At 37.1% G+C, this 18,070-nt stretch overlaps 1 protein-coding gene across 9 annotated transcripts in view; it reads left to right on the top strand.

Moving 5' to 3' along the window:
• The window catches only part of TBL1XR1 (TBL1X/Y related 1), a 157,337-nt gene that overhangs the window by 1,465 nt on the left and 137,802 nt on the right, over positions 1 to 18,070 (top strand). For 2 of the 9 annotated variants that reach the window (XM_031681658.2, XM_006210607.4), the window contains exon 1: positions 308 to 446. The exons of 6 other annotated variants lie outside the window; for them this stretch is intronic. The gene's annotated coding sequence lies outside the window, so the exon portion shown is untranslated. Of the gene's footprint in view, positions 1 to 307; positions 447 to 18,070 lie in introns of those variants that run through there. One more of the 9 variants, XM_072961272.1, reaches the window with a different exon arrangement.

The following is an 18,070-nucleotide window of genomic DNA, read 5'->3' as shown; positions in this document are numbered from 1 at the left end:
TGTGTGTGTGTGTGTGTGTGTGTGTATGTATGTATGTAGGGGGAGGCTTTCAGGAAAGAATTTGCAGCAAACTGAATCAAGGAGCCATCATGAGGCCGACTCCTTTATAGCCTATTTTTAGCAGAGGAGAGGGATTTTTTGGGTGCACGTTATTTTGTTAAACCTTAGGCAGCGATGGAAATCCGCTCCCCTCCCCCGGCGCGGCCCCGGCCCTGGCGCGGCGACCCCGGCCGGCGTGCGGGGGCTGCGGGCGGCTGTTGGGGCCGCGCGTCCCGGGAGGGGGAGGGGGCGCGGGCGGGGGAGGGGCGCGCGGCCGCGGGGCTGCACTCCGGGACGTGTTTATTTGTAACTTAGTGCTTTTTATCGTCTTGAGGAGGTATTTGATAGAGCTTCTTTGAAGTTGGGTTCAGAAGTGTAGAATTGGCAAAGTTATTGCCAGCTTCCTGGTAAGTTTTGGGTGGCTCAGAGTCACATTATTTTCTGACAGTGTAAAGGCCACGTTGTGAGGGTGGTTTCTCGGTAACTTCCTCTTTGCAACCGATGTCATTTTTTTGAACAGAAGCAGGCTTTTATTTAAGTGAAATATTAATCTGAAATGGCAGCTCGAGGGAAGCCATGCATGTGGTAACGTGTTCAGTATTTTTGGAAGTTCCTAATTTGCTGAAACAGGCATCACTTTGCAGTGGCAACCGAGAATAAATTTAGGTTGTGGAAATGGTGTATTTCATGTAAAATGTAATGGCTCTTAAGAGCTGCTCCCGTTGTTAGGTTATCTAATAACATTCTAGAAAATAATTTGGTGACTACAAATGACAAAAGTATTGGAACCTAGTTGAAAACTAGATTTTTCTTGGTGTCTGGAGTTTTACTTAAAACCGTGGACTGTGCGGGCACCAAGGTGAAGAGTTTCAGCATCTATGTGATTTACAGTTGACTGAAGGAAGTTGACTCTTGGCTTTCTTGTTTTCCAAACAAGACCCTAATGCTGATCTAAACAAGCTTGTTAATAAAATATAATGGGTGGAATGATGGGTTATTTTTAGTCTGAATGGTTTGATTTCCCCCTCCCCCATATAAATAAGTAATCGTTTCCCTCCCCCCTTTCCCCCCCTGAAGACTCCTTTATCAGATTGGATAATATAAGAGCCTGGTGGTATTTTTATCTACTTACTTAAAAGTTATTGTAAGAAAAATCTTGATTACACGTTGAAGATACAGTGAGTGACTTTTTGGTTTTCTCAGTGTGGTTTATTTTCATTTTTGTTAAATAAGATCCATGCTGCATTGGTGTATTTTAGCAATCTTGACTTCGTGGGACTGTATGTTCTCATCATTTCAGTAAGTTTAAAGTCTAGGGAAATAGGGCAGCTTTGTCTCCATGAAAACAGCGTGTATATTGGTTAGTATCATGGGAGTTCATGGCAAGCCAGCTTCGGAAATTATCATTGAGCGCGTTCTAGAAATAGTCAGCGTTTACCTGTGGAGGAGGGGCAGCAGGAAGAAAGTATGCCTGAGAGTGCTTGTAATTCGTTGTTCCTTATTATACTTTTTGCTCTTAAATCAAGGTTTTCCTGCTTCTTTGGAATATGATTTTTTCCCCCTAGTTGTGCTGTCGTGCACCGTGTGATACATGTAATCACAACCATTAAATCCATAAATAACTCCTTTTTTTTTCATTGGTTAGAATCAGACCTAGAGGGCTAAATATTAAACTGTAAGGAGAATGAAAACAGTATGTACATGGAAAAAGTTTATTTTTTAACTGTTAAGGAACTTAATTAAGGGACTTTTAATGGTGTAAAAATTATTGCAAAGCTCACCACCAGTTTATGTTTTTCTCCCGACATACACCAGATTTGGTTATTATGGGAGACATCTGTGGTAAATGGAGTGGCTCCTTGTGAAGGTTGTATTTTTACATAGGTTGCTTCAAAGAAGTGTGAAATATTTTAATAACTTTTTACATGTGTCCAGGAATCTTTTTGTTGCCTGTGTTCTCAACATCTAATTAAGATTTACCATGATTACCATGATACATGCCTATCAAAAGAAAAAGAAATAACTGCTTCCTGTGTCCTGGGAACCTTTCGAGTTAATAAGCAGAAAGACCTTAATATAAACATAGGGGTTACTGATAAAAAGAGATGTGACTAATGGACCTTTTGAATGACTACCTGTTGAACAAATATGTCTGTTCCTGTATAGTAATGAAATATATAAGTACAAATTTGTCACTTGAGTAGCTGACAGAGGAATCCTCCAATTTACTACAGCAGTTATTACTACAAAGAATTTCTGACTTGACACATTTTGTTGAAGTTGGTAGAAATAATTTGCTGGGTTTGTTCAATTTCTGTGTTATTTATATAAAGATAATTGAGAAGAATGTGAATGGTAGTAAGTCAGGGGAGAGAGATGATAGAAATATTGGCACTGTCTTGGACTTTGTATTTTTCTAGTACAAGGAATTCGACTCATTTCACAAATGACGTTTACAGTACAAGTCACTGGAATGCAAAAGATAGAGCAGCTAACATCGAGATATTTATATATCCCCATAGTACAGATGGCTGGGACCCCAGGGATGTGTAATGAAGAATTAGTACAATTTGATCTGGTTTGGAGACCATGGTTTGGAGACCACCATGGTGGTATCTCCTGCTCTATCATCAGCAGGTACTTGAATGTAAAAAAAAGAAAACAGCTGTGTGAGAGAGGTGATGCTGGAGAGGTTTACTGTTCACCACCTCTGGGATTGGACTCCCTAAGAGTACCATTAATTGCCCTGTTAACAAGATCGGAGGGAAGGAACTCTGCTGGGGCTATACTCTAGGATGGGTGTGAGATGTCATTTATACTTCAGGCTAATCCTATGAGGTGGGTAGTATTGGGCTCTTGTGGATGATGAAACAGCGAGGTGCAGATAAATTAAAAACTTGTCCAAGGCCACAGAGTGATCAAGTGATGCACTGGGATTCAAACTCAGGTCTGTCTGAGCCCTAGTCCATGTTCTTTCTAGGTGACTGTAGCTCTGCCAGATTTTCCCAGCTGTTTTGTCAGTCTTGTCTAAACGTTCTTGCAAAAACTAGTGTTTCTAATCAAGTTTATAATTCTGTAGTTGGGATCCCTACTAACTGGGTCAAGTGATTGCATGGATAAATGAAATTCATAGGGCTCAAATATCATTGTGCTTAATTCTCTGAAACTGTTTAATAAGATGCAATCTTCTTGTCAACTGCTGTATTTCCTACCTTAAGATTGACAGTGATGTTGTGGCCTGTCCATGTGCTGCCGGCAGAAATAAGAAAATGTGGTTCCATGCCTACAATTAAGAAGGAAAAGCAAATAAGAGTACCTCAGAGTACATATTCCCCAAAACTTGTATAAGTAAAATCATAAAAGTATTTTTTTTGCAGCATAGTGGTTCTGTCCGGGGTTCTCAGACAAAGTCCCAGGTTTCAAACTCAGGCTCCACCCCTTATTAGTTCTGTCACCTTGGGGAAATATAACTCCCATTGTGTCTCACTTTCCTGCTCTGTAATGGGACAGTCAGTTTTGAGGAGCTGAGAGGATTAAGAGAATTGTATGTAAAGTTGCTGAGAACATTAGTGACAAGCATCTGGGAAATGTAGGTTTAGGATGATAATAGGTTTGGATTTGAAGTTTGCTTCTTTGTATTATATTATATTTGCTTGTTGTTTGTTTAAGTAGGGGCATAATGTTATAGAAGGTATTTGGCAATTTTATTTCCTAAGTTCCTGGGCAAAATAGCTGAAATAAGCTTAGAATAATTTATTTACTCTTAAAGCTGTGACTTAAGGCTTCCTTGAAGAATTAGGTTGGATTTTAACACTAAATGGGAACAATACCAAGTTCCACGGCTGTGGTAGGTGCAGTGGTGGGTCTTTTGTGTGCCTTTGTTGCTGTTCTTCTGTTACTTGGGGTTGGACTTCTGAAGTCTGCGCACACCATTTGAAACATTTTCCAACTATTTTTAAGTAAAAAGGGATTTTATTTTTTGAGGGTGGATTGGGCGATATCTAGGATCTGCTTCTTAAATTGGAGTGATTACTTTAATTAGGTTATTGTTTTCTCTAGCCACAACCTTTCATCTATATGTGTTCTTGTTCTATGTTTTCAGCTGCTGTCAAGACAGTTCTGCTTGGAGGTTCTGTTTCTCTGAAATGTCTGTGAGCCTTATCTTATCCCTTCCCTTTTTTTTTTTTAACCATTCTTAATTCAGCGGTAATGTTAACTACTACTAGAGTTCTTTGCGTCAGGACTCTGAAGACTCTTTGCAGGTACTTATGACAATCTGAGCGGCTAGTTTCCTGATTTTTTTTTTTAATTGAAGTATAGTTGAACTACAATGTTGATAGTTTCTGTTGTACAGCATTTTGATTCAGTTATACATGTATGTTGTTTTTCATATTCTTTTCCATTATAGGTTATTGTAACAGATTGAATATAGTTCCCTGTGCTAAACAGTAAGACCTTGTTGTTTTTCAGCTTTATATATGGTAGTTAGTATCTGCAAATCCTAGACTCCTACTTTATCCCTCCCCCCTCTTTTTCTTTCTGGTAACTATAAGTTTTTTCCCTATGTCTGTGAGTCTGTTTCTGCTTTATAAGTAAGTTCATTTGTACCATTGTTAAGTAGATTTCTGCACTTCCACATATAAGTGATATACATTATTTGTTGTTCTTTGTCTGGCTTATTACACTTAGTATGATTATCTATGTTGCTGGAAATGGCATTTTTTTATGGCTGAGTACTATTCCATTATATATATCCATATATACACATATAAGTAGTGCCATATGTATATATATATAGCACAACTTTCTTATCTAGTCATCTGTTGATGGACATTTAGGTTGCTTCCATGTCTTGGCTACTGTAAATAGTGCTGCTATGAAGATTGGGGTGCACGTGCCTTTTCAAATTAGAGTTTCCTTTGAGTATCCTGATTATTAATAGCGAGGAAACCAATGCTTGGGTAGTAAAGGGTGCAGAGGGATTTAAGCCCAGTGTGACTGACTTCTAGGCCAGTGTTTCATAACTAGCAGACTGTTTTCTCAGTAAGTGAAGGAAAGAATGAATGAATGGTTTTAGGTTTGGGGTTAATGCATTACTTTTCTAGTAAGTTGCCCTGAGTAGCCTTTCTTCTCCATCCTGTCTCTAACTACTGATAATGTAGTTTATTTAAGATACTGGCTTCATCATGTCAGTTCTCCTGCCAGAGAACCTGTAATGGCTTCCCGTTGCCAACTGGATGTAGTTCATGTGCATCAGATCTGGCTTTTAAGGCACCATTTTACCTGTTTGGATTCATTTCCCATTCTTCTCCAGTGGGGATTTTTGCCTACCTATCAGATTCTGCAGTTTTGCTGTACTCACTACTCCTCTGCTTTTGCATGTACTGTTCCTTCCCTTTGTCCTTTTTATAGCCTAGTTTCAGTCCCACTTCTTTTCATGAAGCTTTTTCTGGCCATCCTGACTCAGGATATTTTTCTTCTCTGAGGTTCCATTGCCTTTAAGGAATATCAGAAAAGCTCCATAACTACTTACTGTTTTGTGTGTGTCACATTGCCTCAGCTGCACGTTACATTTCTTTAAGGAAAGGACATTTTCCTCATAGTATTTAGCAGAATCCTTGACTTTTGTATTATACTATCTTCATGATAAAGTGAATTTTTCTCCGAGGGCCCATGTTAAAATAAGAACAGTGACAGTCCTGTTTCATGCTTGTTGATGTGGCAGCTTTTTGAGTTAGGCCTTCAAAGTTTAGTTGTATTATAGTCACATTTACACTTTGTTTTTGGTTAAAGTACTGTAGTCACATTTAACTGTTAATTTGAATTTTGATGCTGCTAGTGTTGACAAGGAAGGAAAAAAACCTAGTCAACACTTAACAATGGAATTAAAATGGATAGTTCTAGCCTCTTAATCCTGGAATAGTAGCTACACTACTAGTGAAAAATCTAGTTGGGAATCATGTCACACTAAGTTGGCTTTATATTTGTGGTTATATTTGTGTTAGTTATTATGCAACTTAAAATTTTGGATTTTATTTTTTAACCCTCGGGCTTTTTTGCTCGTTATTTTTTTCTGTAGTTTATCTAAATAAAATTATGTTTTTAGCTCTCAGGATGTTTGACAGCATTCTGACCACACTGGTGTCCCGACTGAGTCGTTGCTCTGCATGTATTAACGTGCATCTATCATACAGTGTAAGTGGGTTTAATCTACCAGAGGAGCATCACTGTAGTCGTCTCTCTTCAGAAGGTTCTTATGGTAAAGGTGTGCCACATCAGTTCCAGACAGCCTGGGCAATTCTAAAGGCAACTGATGTGGTATTCTGTCCTTTTGAAAGTTTTCATATTTAGAATTTTAAAATGTAAGCTTTTCGGCATCAAACAGAATGAGTTGGACGTTACCCTGCTTTCTGAGAGCCTAGATTCTGAACTCAGAATGAATACATTCAAGCTATAAGCGTCATGCTGAAAGATCAAAAATTAAATTGCAGTGAACAGAGCGCCCAGATTAAGGAAGATATTTATGTGAAATGAATTGTTTGAAGAATGAATGAAGAAGAATGGGTATTGAATGTTTAAACTGGAGAGTTTGCTGCCTGTTTTCCTCTTTATCTGTTGAAAGTTTCTTTCAGGAAGTAGAATTAAAGGAAAAAAAAAACAGTAAAACATGGAGACCAAGGATCAGAGATGGTCATTCCAGTATCTTAATAGAATAATTCTTTATATGAAACTGTACTCTGGACTCTCAGACTTATTTTTTTTTAAGTAAAGGAGATGATTTAAGTTTTTAATTATTTTAAAACAAAAACAGTGAAGAGTTTTACTTTTTAAGAACTAGATATCAATCTACATCTTGATATCTTTATTTTGTTGGAGATCAAAATTGGTGGCAGTGCTTTTCTTTCTTTTTTTTTTTTTGCGTTGTGTCCTGGTTAGCACGCTGAATAATAGGCATCATAACAGTACCAAGTGTTTGTTTTTTTTTTTAACATGTTTTTATTGAGTTATAGTCATTTTACAATGTTGTGTTAAATTCCAGTGTAGAGCACAATTTTTCAGTTAAATATGACCATACATTCATTGTCACTTTTTTTCGCTATGAGCTACCACAAGATCTTGTATATATTTCCCTGTGCAGTATAATCTTGTTTATCTATTAAAATCCCAGTCTGTCCCTTCCCAACCCCCGCCCCCTTGGCAACCATAAGTTTGTATTCTGTGTCTATGAGTCTTTCTGTTTTGTATTTATAGTTTTTTTTTTTTTTTTTTTTTTTTTTTTAGATTCCACATATGAGTGATCTCATATGGTATTTTTCTTTCTCTTTCTGGCTTCCTTCACTTAGAATGACATTCTCCAGAAACATCTATGTTGCTGCAAATGGCGTTATGTTGTCAGTTTTTATGGCTGAATAGTATTCCATTGTAGAAATATACCACATCTTCTTTATCCAGTCACAAGGTGCTAAGTGGATGTTTGTGTTTTTGTTCTTACTGCTTATCAACTTGAATGGTGGGTAGTGTTATAATGCTTTAAATTGAATATTTAATTCAATATTAACCAAGTGAATTTTTACCATTTTTTGCAAAGCCATAGTTATGTGGATAAGTTATTTAGCTTCTAGAAATGTATAAGAGGATCAAATGAAATGCTACCTAAAATTTGCTCTGTCATTCTCCTGATACTTATACAGTCAATTCCTGTATTAAAATTCTGAGATTCTGTCGTTTAATTTTATGATTTTTTTTTTTGAGAGACATTACATGGGAAATTTGCTTAGGGTATTTAAAGACTGAAAATACACAGCCTTGCATAGAATAATAGGAAGTACTTGACATTATTAGCATAAGGAAACACCTTACCAGGGAAGTTTAGTAGTAATAGCGTATTTTGGTGGTTACCTTCAACTGCTAATAGAACATAGCTTATGGGTTAGGGAGAGGTGTTTTATGCTTTTCTCCTTAATTTGAACAGGCTAATTGGGTACTGTGTATACTAATTTTGTTCCATTTCTATTTTGTGGCTATCAGATGCCATTAACTGACAGTGTAAGGCAATTGGGTTATCTCCTTTGAGTTTCTGAAATAAGATAATGGGAATAGATAATGAATTTCCTTAATATTTTTTCTGTATAATTATTTTATAGGATAAAATTTATCATACGTGTATGAATTTTAGATGCTGTTTGTATCTGTAGTGATGTTTCTTGGCACCTTTTTATTTAAAAATTAATATGCTGTGTACTCAAAAATTTTTAACCCACTGAAGGGATGGATTTTTTTCTAAATTACCTTTATCTTCCTGAGTAAGCACTATACATTTGAGAGATCACAGACTGGGGTTAGGAGTGCAGTCTGTTATCAGGGAAATAGTTTTCCTATTCTTGTGCAAAAACTAACAGACCCTCATGGGGATTACTTCTTTGACCTTAGATTTCCTTCTGTCCTGCCAGCAGAGGTCACCAGTTTTAACACCTGGTGAGAGATCTTTTGTGTAAATTGTTTCTTTACAGTTTTCTTTAGATTTGATGTTTATGGCTTTCTTGTTAGTATTTATAGGATCTTCTCAAAGATACACTTAAATAAAAAAAAAATGGAGGTGGAGGATCCTGTATAGTCTGCTGCCATTTCAGCCTAAAAAGAGGGAGAGGAATGGAAAGGAGGATACACAGGATGGAGTGTGTATGTTTGTGTATATATTGTTTGTTTATATGCTCAAGGTGACTGCAGGAAGATACACAGGAAACTAGTAATAGTGGTTTTGGGGTGGGGTTGGGGTGGGGAGGCCATGTCATCAGATGTGGGAGAAATTTATTTTCACATATCATCTTCTGAACTGTTTGAATCTTACTATATTAGTATTAACCATTTCAAAAAAAAAAAAAAGTAACGGTTGTGAAAAAGCAAGACATCCAGTTAAGAATTCTTAATCTTTCTATGTCAAAAGAAGAGAGAAAACCACATTAATTTCTCCCATGTTTTTCAGCAGTTCTTGAAGAGATGAAACTGTATATTTTTGCAAACATTTATTTTTATTTCTCAGATTTGTTGGCAGAATTAGAGCCATTGAATATGATTAAAATGTGCCGGCTCTGTTTCATGATTGGGTCATCAGACCAGCAGAAGTATTTAGTGATAGTGAACTGGTGATTTTCGAGTCCTAGCCAAGGGTGATAATTAGAAATTAACTCGATGCAAACTGTAAAAGGAGATGTTGATTGTACAGAAGTTCATAGGTGTTGCCTGCTTTCACAAAGTGTTGTTTTCCCAAGGGTTTGGAAATCAGGTGAAAATGAGGGTTCTCATAGTTTTGTAGTCAGTTCCAATAATTATGGTAGTCTTTGTTATAATGGGATTTGTGGAACTGTAGATTGTGATACTGCACTGATCCTAACATGACTTGTGAATTTGGATGTATGTATTATTGATTCCAAGGAGATAGATGTATCAGATTCTTATTCCATTTTTGTGCATTTAATTCTGCTACAATGTGACCTGACCCTAGCCTTTCCTGAGAGCAGTGCATCTCTCTTTGGTGATCAGAGGACTAGGTAGGGTCTGTGTCTGATCTTTGGTGGTAAACTCTTACTGTAGGGTATTACTGTGAAGAACTCAGCCTCCTGAGCCAGGCATACGTGGTTTGAATCCTGTCTCCCTGACTTATCAGTTGTATGGTTTTGGGAAATTATGTAACCACTCCAGTTGGTTTCCACTCTGGCAAATGGGAATTTTTCTTTGTAGAGCAGTTGTGAGTATTGAAACATGAATGAACATAAGGTAGTTATCATAGGGCTGGCACATAGGAAGTACTCAATAAATGCTAGCTACTCCTTGCTGCTGCATCTAACAAAAGCACCAGCAGCTGTAGCGAGAGGCAGAAAAGTGACGCCGCTCATCTAAACCATCGTGGCTTTCTGTGGCAACTGCGCAGAGTGGGATGGTTAGCATTCCCAGTTCAGAGGGCTCGCGACTACATTTGGTGATTGAGCTTTTGTTGCTCACATAAGAATGTGTACTATGGAGCTTTGTGGTAGAACTGATAATATAGGTTGTTTTACAATAATATTTTATATTGAATTTGATCACATCTTGATAAGCTGTTTCAAAAAAAAGTTAAGTACTTTAAAAAAAAAGTTTTTTGCTGTTTGGAATGGAATCTCTACTCATTTTCTCCAGTCTCTGGGAGATCCAGCACTGCTCTGGCTCTCAGTGAACACTGCCTGGATGGATCAGTCATTTCAGATGCACATGTTAGACACATTCTGAAGACTTTGACTTGGACTTTCACTAGGAAATACGTATGACAGAACCTAAGATTTGTGTATGTGCAGAAATACTGAGGTAAGTGTTCAGGAAATTATGCATACTTTAATATGTGGTACATACTCATTGTCTATACTCTTTCATTTATAAACATGCTTTTATAAACTTTTAAACTGATTTTATTTTATAAGTAATGAGAGTTTCATTATTCATTGGATTCAGAAAAGACTGGTTCAAAGGAGTGTGGTCTTTATGGATTTAGAGTCAGTACTCAAAATTAGAAACAAATTATGATGAATGATAGAGCATAGATAGGTTACACTCATTGGTGCTAACATCATTAGGTAAAATTCTGACGCTCCGTGAGGATCCTGAAGGTTGAATGCCCCAATTTTTGTAAAATATGCATACAAAGGATGAGAAATTTTGATTGCTAATAAATGTGAATGTAAGACTTTTTTGGAGAGGTAATCTGCAAACAGCTCTGGATTAAGAGCCCTGGATGCTTTTTGTAAACAGCAGTAATTATTAACAGAGCAGTAACCATAATATTAAGTTTCTTATATCCCATTTGGGAAGAAATTTGGTTAGGTTGTTTTGTACTATTTAAAAACTCATACCATAAGCTGTGGAGGGCACGGCTCAGTGGTAGAAGTGCATGCCTAGCCTGCACAAGGTCATGGGTTAAATCCCCAGTACCTCCGTTAAAACAAGTAAGTAAATGAACCTGATTCCCCTCCGCCAATAAAAACTATCATGCCATAACATGTTGGCTGCTGAAGTTACACTGTTTGATTGAAGATTAAGCTTATTGCTATGACAGTCTTAAGTTAACATCCTGGCCTGTGACCACTGGACATCTGTTTCTGGCACAGACATCTTTTTGGTTGAGGGTTATTTGTTGTCTCTGTCTCACTAGGCAGGGCCTTCCTTGAGGACAGCTACATTTCAACATCTTTATCTTCAGCATTTTGTCCAGTGCATGGTACACTACAGATTGTGCATTCATGTTGAGTTGAACCCATGAAGCTCTCTCACTGAGTTATAGTTTCCTAGTATAGACCTTTGCTTCTTTGAGGATGATCCAACTATACAAAAGCAGAAAAGGAATCTATCCGTTTTCACAAATTCATCGATGCTTGGACTCATTGTGTTCATACTGTAAGACTTGTGAGGGTCTGCTTGATAACTTAGTATCCTGTTTGCAGTTTTTGGTGTCTGCAAAGACAGTGAATATGCTCAAAACCAGGGTAAAAGAAACAAACATCTTAACCTGACATTAGCAGTTAAACCTGAATTTGGGGTGTTGTGTGGACTTGTCTGCATGTTCCTGATACTCATGTACTTTTTCTAGTTTATTCCCTCTTGGTCTCTTTTTTCCCCCTACTTATCACTCTTACCGGATACTGATGATGCCATCTTGCCTGGCTCCTGGTTCTTAGGATGTGTGCTCAGTCAGTGTATCTGCTCATGCTCTCCCCCTTTGACAGTGACCTTTCCTCAGGGCTTAGAGGACATGTACACTTTGTCTCTTTAAACCAGCCATTGCTGTACGAGTGATCCTGTGGCCCAGATTGGATCTTAATTCTGACCTCTTCTCCTGGTTTTGTGACTACCCTCATTCTAGCGTGGGAATATCCTATACTTTCTTCCTGTGTTCTGCTGTTGAGTGTAGGCTGCCAGTGGCATTAGACTTTCATTTAATGATAATAAGTAATGATGAGACAGATCTGGAAGATAGAGGAGGGTCAGAGATGGAAGAAATAGGAGTAGGTGATGGTAACACCCAGTTGTTAAGGTGAGCTACTGTAACATCCTCTACTTCTAGCTCCTGATGAAAATATCCAGGATAATCTGAGCTGTTGGGTGTTTGGAGTGGAGGTTGGAGATAAGAGATGAGAGGTCTTGGTAGATGTGATTGTGTTATCATTTGGAGCCTTCCAGAGTGGAAGATGACCGCCATTATACTCCCCCAGCTTTATTGAAGTATAAAAGATGATCATTTTGTCAGAGGGAGATAGTTGAGCTGCTTTCTGGAAACCAGAATTTGTTATAAGGAAAGATTTTCAGTTTTAAACTTTGAAGTAAAACCATTGCCACAGTATTTCAGTGATATTTTAAAGAAGTATTTGTATTTAATAAGTAAAAAATTTAGAATTCATCAGCAGATTTAAAGAATTACTAAGGATGGTACATTTAAAAGATGAACATTTTCATTTGCCTCTGAATGTTGTTAAAACAGGCAAGGTAATATTAAATGAAATACACAGAGAATTTATCTTAGAAGCTTTTGTGTTTTTTTACCCTTTGTTTACTGGTCTGCCTGAGAGCACTTTTGTTTAAGAAGATAACTTAATTTTGTGTCCCTAGGCTCTTTGCTTCTTGTGCTGGGTGTGTTTTCTAATTTCTTGCTCTCTACTTGGTTTGTTCCCTTTTTTGGGTCATATACTCTTGTGAATAGCTGGCTGCCTTATTTTATTTCATCTAGTCTCATTTGCCTTTCTTGCATTTTCTTCCAGATGACTCATGTATGTTTTGCTAGTAGGTAACGTTGGTTCATTTGGTCTGACAAATCAACATAGAAGTGACTTCCTATAAGTGAGAACTTGTGGTAACAGGAAAAGTGCCTTTTTATTTTTGAGATTGTACACAACATCATCCTAATGACCTTTTGATAAATCTTATGGAAAATTCACTGGTATAATTTACACGGATGGATGTATGTGTGGTTTTATAGAATGCATGGCAGAAGTATTTGTGTGTACTATTTTGTCTGGCACTATATGAGATGCTCAATAAGTATCAGTTTCCTTCCCTTTTCTCTGTGAGTTTTCCAACATACTCAGTATAAAACCCAAACTTTTTTCTTTAGCTTGTGAGGGTCCCGCCACTGCATGGTCCGCCTTTAGCCACTTCACAAACTGTATCATATCTCCTGGCACCTTTGTCCTTGTTCTCTGTGCCCAGCTCTACCACCTCCACACCACTGAACAAGCTTGTTCCTATCTCAATGCCTTAATTGCTTTGCTCTCTTCCTCAAGCTTTGCCCTGAGATTGTCAGATGGCTAATTACTTTATGTCATTCAGATTTCAGTTCCATTGCCACCACCTCAGAGAAGTCACAGTGAAGTAGCTGTCCACTCCCTTGCCATTTTCAGTAGCATAGCACTTATCTTTCTGATAGCCTTAATTATTGATTTCTTTTTAAACTCACCTCTATTATTTAAACTCGTGAGTACAGAGTTGGACTCTTGTCTTGTCACTTCAGGACCTAAAACAGGACCTGGTAGGTGTTCAGTAAATATTTGAGAGAATTGTTCTCTCAGGAGTGTTTTTGTGACCAGCTGATAGGCTTAAACTGGTTTGTCCTTACAATAGAATACTGGAAATTATTCTTTAAAAGGTCAACATTTAGGGGAGGGTTGGAAGAGACTTTCTTACATTGGTATCGACACTTGGCAGCCCAGGGACATATGCGAGTGCTGTCCATTTTTCCTGGAGGAACGTACTTACAGATGGTGTTTGAACCAGGAAAAAACCATAAATGAATAATTGATGAGCCAATTTGAATATGTGCATGTCGTAATCATAATGTTAGAGTTTTAGTAAGTAAACACTTCATTTTTCTTAAGTTAAAGATATGTATTTCATTCAAGAAAAATAATGAGGGCTAGATACCCCCATTTAAATTTTGTGCAGGTTCAGAAGATTTTGCCATTTGCCTTTATTTACATTTACCTGTGATACTCTGTCTTGATTAATCATGTGGTCAGCTTCTCAAAGTTGGCATATGAATCAGAATTTTATTTTAGTTGTAAGATAGAAACTCAGTTCAGACTAGCTTAAGCCAAAAAGGGAGATTTATTGGTATATAAACCAATCCAAAACGGAGTGAATGACTCAAATGTAAGGAAGAGCCTTGAGCCAGCTGGGCTTCAGGAGACAACTAGAACCAGACCCATTTGAAAGCTACCAGGAATCTTTGTCAACAACTTTGCCTTTTTTTTTTTTTTATAGATTAGTTTCATTTTCCCATAGTAGATTGGCTTTCTTCATAAGGAGGAAAAATATAACTCTGCAGTGCCAGTTTTTATCCTGTTTTCTCCTGCTGTAGAGTAGGGACTACCTCTTTCTCTATTTCATTTGGAAAATTCTTGAAGCACTGTTGAGTTTGGTTTGGGAAGGTGCCCACCATGGCCAGAGGCCATAGGAAAATGATGGCTGCTCCCCAGTACCTGGTGGGAGTGGGAGGAGAGCTGCGGGGGTGACTGCTGAGTAAAGACAGGAGCCTCTTCCCCTGTGCCTCACCCCCGCCTGTGTCACCCCTCGCAAAACGTGTGTCCGTTTATGGTTGGGGGGTTTGCTTTTAATCTGTGATAGATTGTCACAGAAAATTCTCTTTTAACCAGAATTGACAGTTTATTTGGCTCTGTGGTTCCCAACCTTTTCAGATACAGATCCATTTTTAAAAGGTCCCTCGTGATAGTAATTGTAGTTTTATGGACTCTGTTTATGGCTAATATGGGTATTCAAATGAATTTATCTTCTCAAAATGAGTCACATAGTAAAGAATTTGGTGCTGTTTTCATGTTGGTTTTGTTTTTAGCATTACGTCTGCTAATTTAAAAACTAATGGAAGCCAATATTTGAGGGCAGCTTCTAGAAAATTCATGGGTTAATTATACATATTTAGGGGGTAAATTAATCTCTGAGAAAGATAACTATTTTCATCCTAACCAGATAACTTTAGTATGTAACAACATTAACAAGTTACATATTCTGGACAGTTATTATTTTGAGCAATATATTTCATTAGTTGACTAAAATAAAATGGTTAGTTTAGCCATGTAGAAAAAGCCTTTTATGACCAAGAGATAGTAATCTTTCTGAACTTCAGTTGCTTCATCTTTAAAACATTAAACTAGGTCTCTGTTGTCTTTTCTTGGTCTAACGCTCTTTGACCCTGTGATTGCACATGTAATTTAAAATTTAAGTCCTTGTTCAGCCAAATTAAATCGAAAATGTACAGTACTTATCTCTTCAGGTAAATCATTATGTGAATTATTTTTTCCTAAAGAAAATATTTGCATTTCTCTGACACCTTCTCAATTTTGAGCAAGTTAGTCATAGAGAAAAATATTTTTTGATATATGAAGAAGGAACTTTTATTGTTTAATCCATTAATCTTTGAGTTCAGGTGCATTTGTTACATCCCATTTCATTGTGTAGAAAACTACAAGAACTACCACCAGACACATTTTTGAGAATGTTTTTCCTTTAATGCCCTTAATTATATGACTGCTGACTGTCAAAGCCAATGAATTTTTTAGCAGTTCAGGTTTTATTTTGCTCTGTGTACTACATGTTTTAGAAATTGTACTAAGTGTATATCTCTTAGTTACCATATGATCTGGCAATCCCACTCTGGAGTGTATATCTGGAGAAAACTCTAATTTGAAAAGATACATGCACCCTAGTCTTCATAGCAGCACTATTTATTAATAGCCAAGACATGGAAGCAGCCTAAATGCCCATCAACATATGATTGGATAAAGAAGTTGTGTGTAGACAGACACACACACACACACGATGGAATACTACTCCGCCATAAAAAATGAAATAATGCCATTTGCAGCAACATGGATGGACCTAGAAATTACCATATTCAGTGAAGTCAGACAGAAAAAGATAAAATATATGGTATCACTTATGTGTGGAATCCTAAAAAAATGATACAAATGAGCTTATTTACAAAACAGGAACAGACTCACAAAGAAAACAAATGTATGGTTACAGGGAGGGAGAGGGGAGGGTGGGATAAATTGGGAGTTTGGATTGTAGGTACAAACTACTATATACAAAATAGATAAACAGCAAGGTCCTACTGTATAACACAGGGAACTATATTCAATAGTTTGTAATAACCTATAAGGAAAAAATATGAAGAAGAATGTATGTATAAATCACTATGCTGTACACCAGAAACTAACACGATGTTGTAAATCCAACTATACTTCAATAAAAGTATGTCTCTTAAAGTTAGTGTTCACACCAAATGCTGTTCATAGTCATAAGGTTTTAAATACTAAAATAAATTTCAAGTGTTGCCCATATTAACTACTAATTGAGAGTCTGTGTATTTAAAATAAGTTACAATAAAAATAGATATATGAGTGGTATAACAGAAGGAGAGGATATATGTTAGGCCACAGAGATGCTGAGTCAGTCTGGCACACTGTTTGGTTTATGTGTAGCATATGGGATGTAAGTTGAGAGTGATGAGAATGGACAGGATAGGTAAGCACGGATCATATCATGAAATGACTTCTTTGCTGTGGCAAGGATTTTGGACATTTGTCTGTGACAGGGAACTAGTCAAAGACTTTAAGCAGAAGATCAGGATTATATTTTGGCCCTGGATGTAGTACATGAAGGATAACATGATGGTCTCCGAGGGAAAGGGACTTAGCTCTGGACCTGAGTGACAGAGTGGGAAGGGTGATAGGTGAGAGTGATACATAACTCTAAGAGTATTGCAGACCGTCCACATTTCTGAATTCTGAGGGGAAAAAAGCAGTTGGAAATTCAGGAGAAAATGGAGTAGCCAGGTTTTCTTTTCTCTGACTTGGCTGCCGCTCCTCTTTTTGTGGGGAACGGGGGTATGAAGACTGGGGGTTTATGGGGGTGGGGAATTAATTTGGTATTCAAATGGCTAATGGACAAAATCAGGGGGCAACACAAGGAGGGGGAAACGGCCCTTGTCATCGTGATATTTTAACCAAGGGGTAACTGAATTAGGTACTTACTTGTGAATAGTCACAAGAAAAATAGATTGGTGTAGTAAAATTAGTTCATGAATATTCTAATGGGTATAATTTTTACTGAGTTTTAGGTTAGACACATTTTCATGTACTTTCAAAGCTTTTAAAAAGATTTTATGTTAGTATAAAAGTCATTAGAATCTGATAACTAGGAAGTTAATCTGAATTAAGTAGTTTATAACATTATATAATTAAAATTACACAAATGTTGCTTTTAGAAATATTTTTTATTTTGAAATAATTTTAGACTTATAGAAGCAGAGTATAGAGATAGTCCAGAATTCCTGTGTACTCCTTTGCCTAGCTTCCGACAGTATTAAAAATCTTATGTAACTGTGGTACACTTAGCACACCTAAGAAACTAACATTGATACAATATTAAACTATACAGAACTGCAGATTTTATTTGGATATCCCCAATTTTCCCCATGAATGTCTTTTTTCTATTCCACTATCCAATGCAGGATCCCACAATGCATTTAGTTGTTTCTTTAGTCTCCCCTCGTCTGTGATAGTTCCTCAGTCTTGTATTTTTTATGACCTTTGAAGAGTACTGGTTTGATACTTTTGATGTTTGGATTGAGGTTATGGATACTTGGGCAAGAGAAGACCACAGAGGTGATGTGCTTCTCTTGTATCGGGGGACGTATCAGTATTTACATACAGTAAGACTGTCAGTTATTACTGGTGATGTTAACTTTGATCACTTGGTTAGGAGAGTTAACCTTTTATCTAGAATTGTTTAGATTGGTACTGTCCAGTCACACATAATGTGCACTACTAAAATTTTCTAGGAGCCACATTGTAACAAGTGATAAGAAACACATGAAATTAATTTTTAACAATGTTTTATTAACTACTATAACCACAATATTATCATTTCATCAGGTTTCTTCATTATGAAATTACTGTTTTTCTGCTTTCCATACTCTGTTCATTAGAAGTGAATC

The sequence above is a fragment of the Vicugna pacos genome, chromosome 1, assembly GCF_048564905.1.
Source record: "Vicugna pacos chromosome 1, VicPac4, whole genome shotgun sequence".
Classification (NCBI taxonomy): domain Eukaryota; kingdom Metazoa; phylum Chordata; class Mammalia; order Artiodactyla; family Camelidae; genus Vicugna; species Vicugna pacos.
Note: the sequence above shows the minus strand (reverse complement) of the source record. Positions and strands in the feature narration are given on the sequence as shown.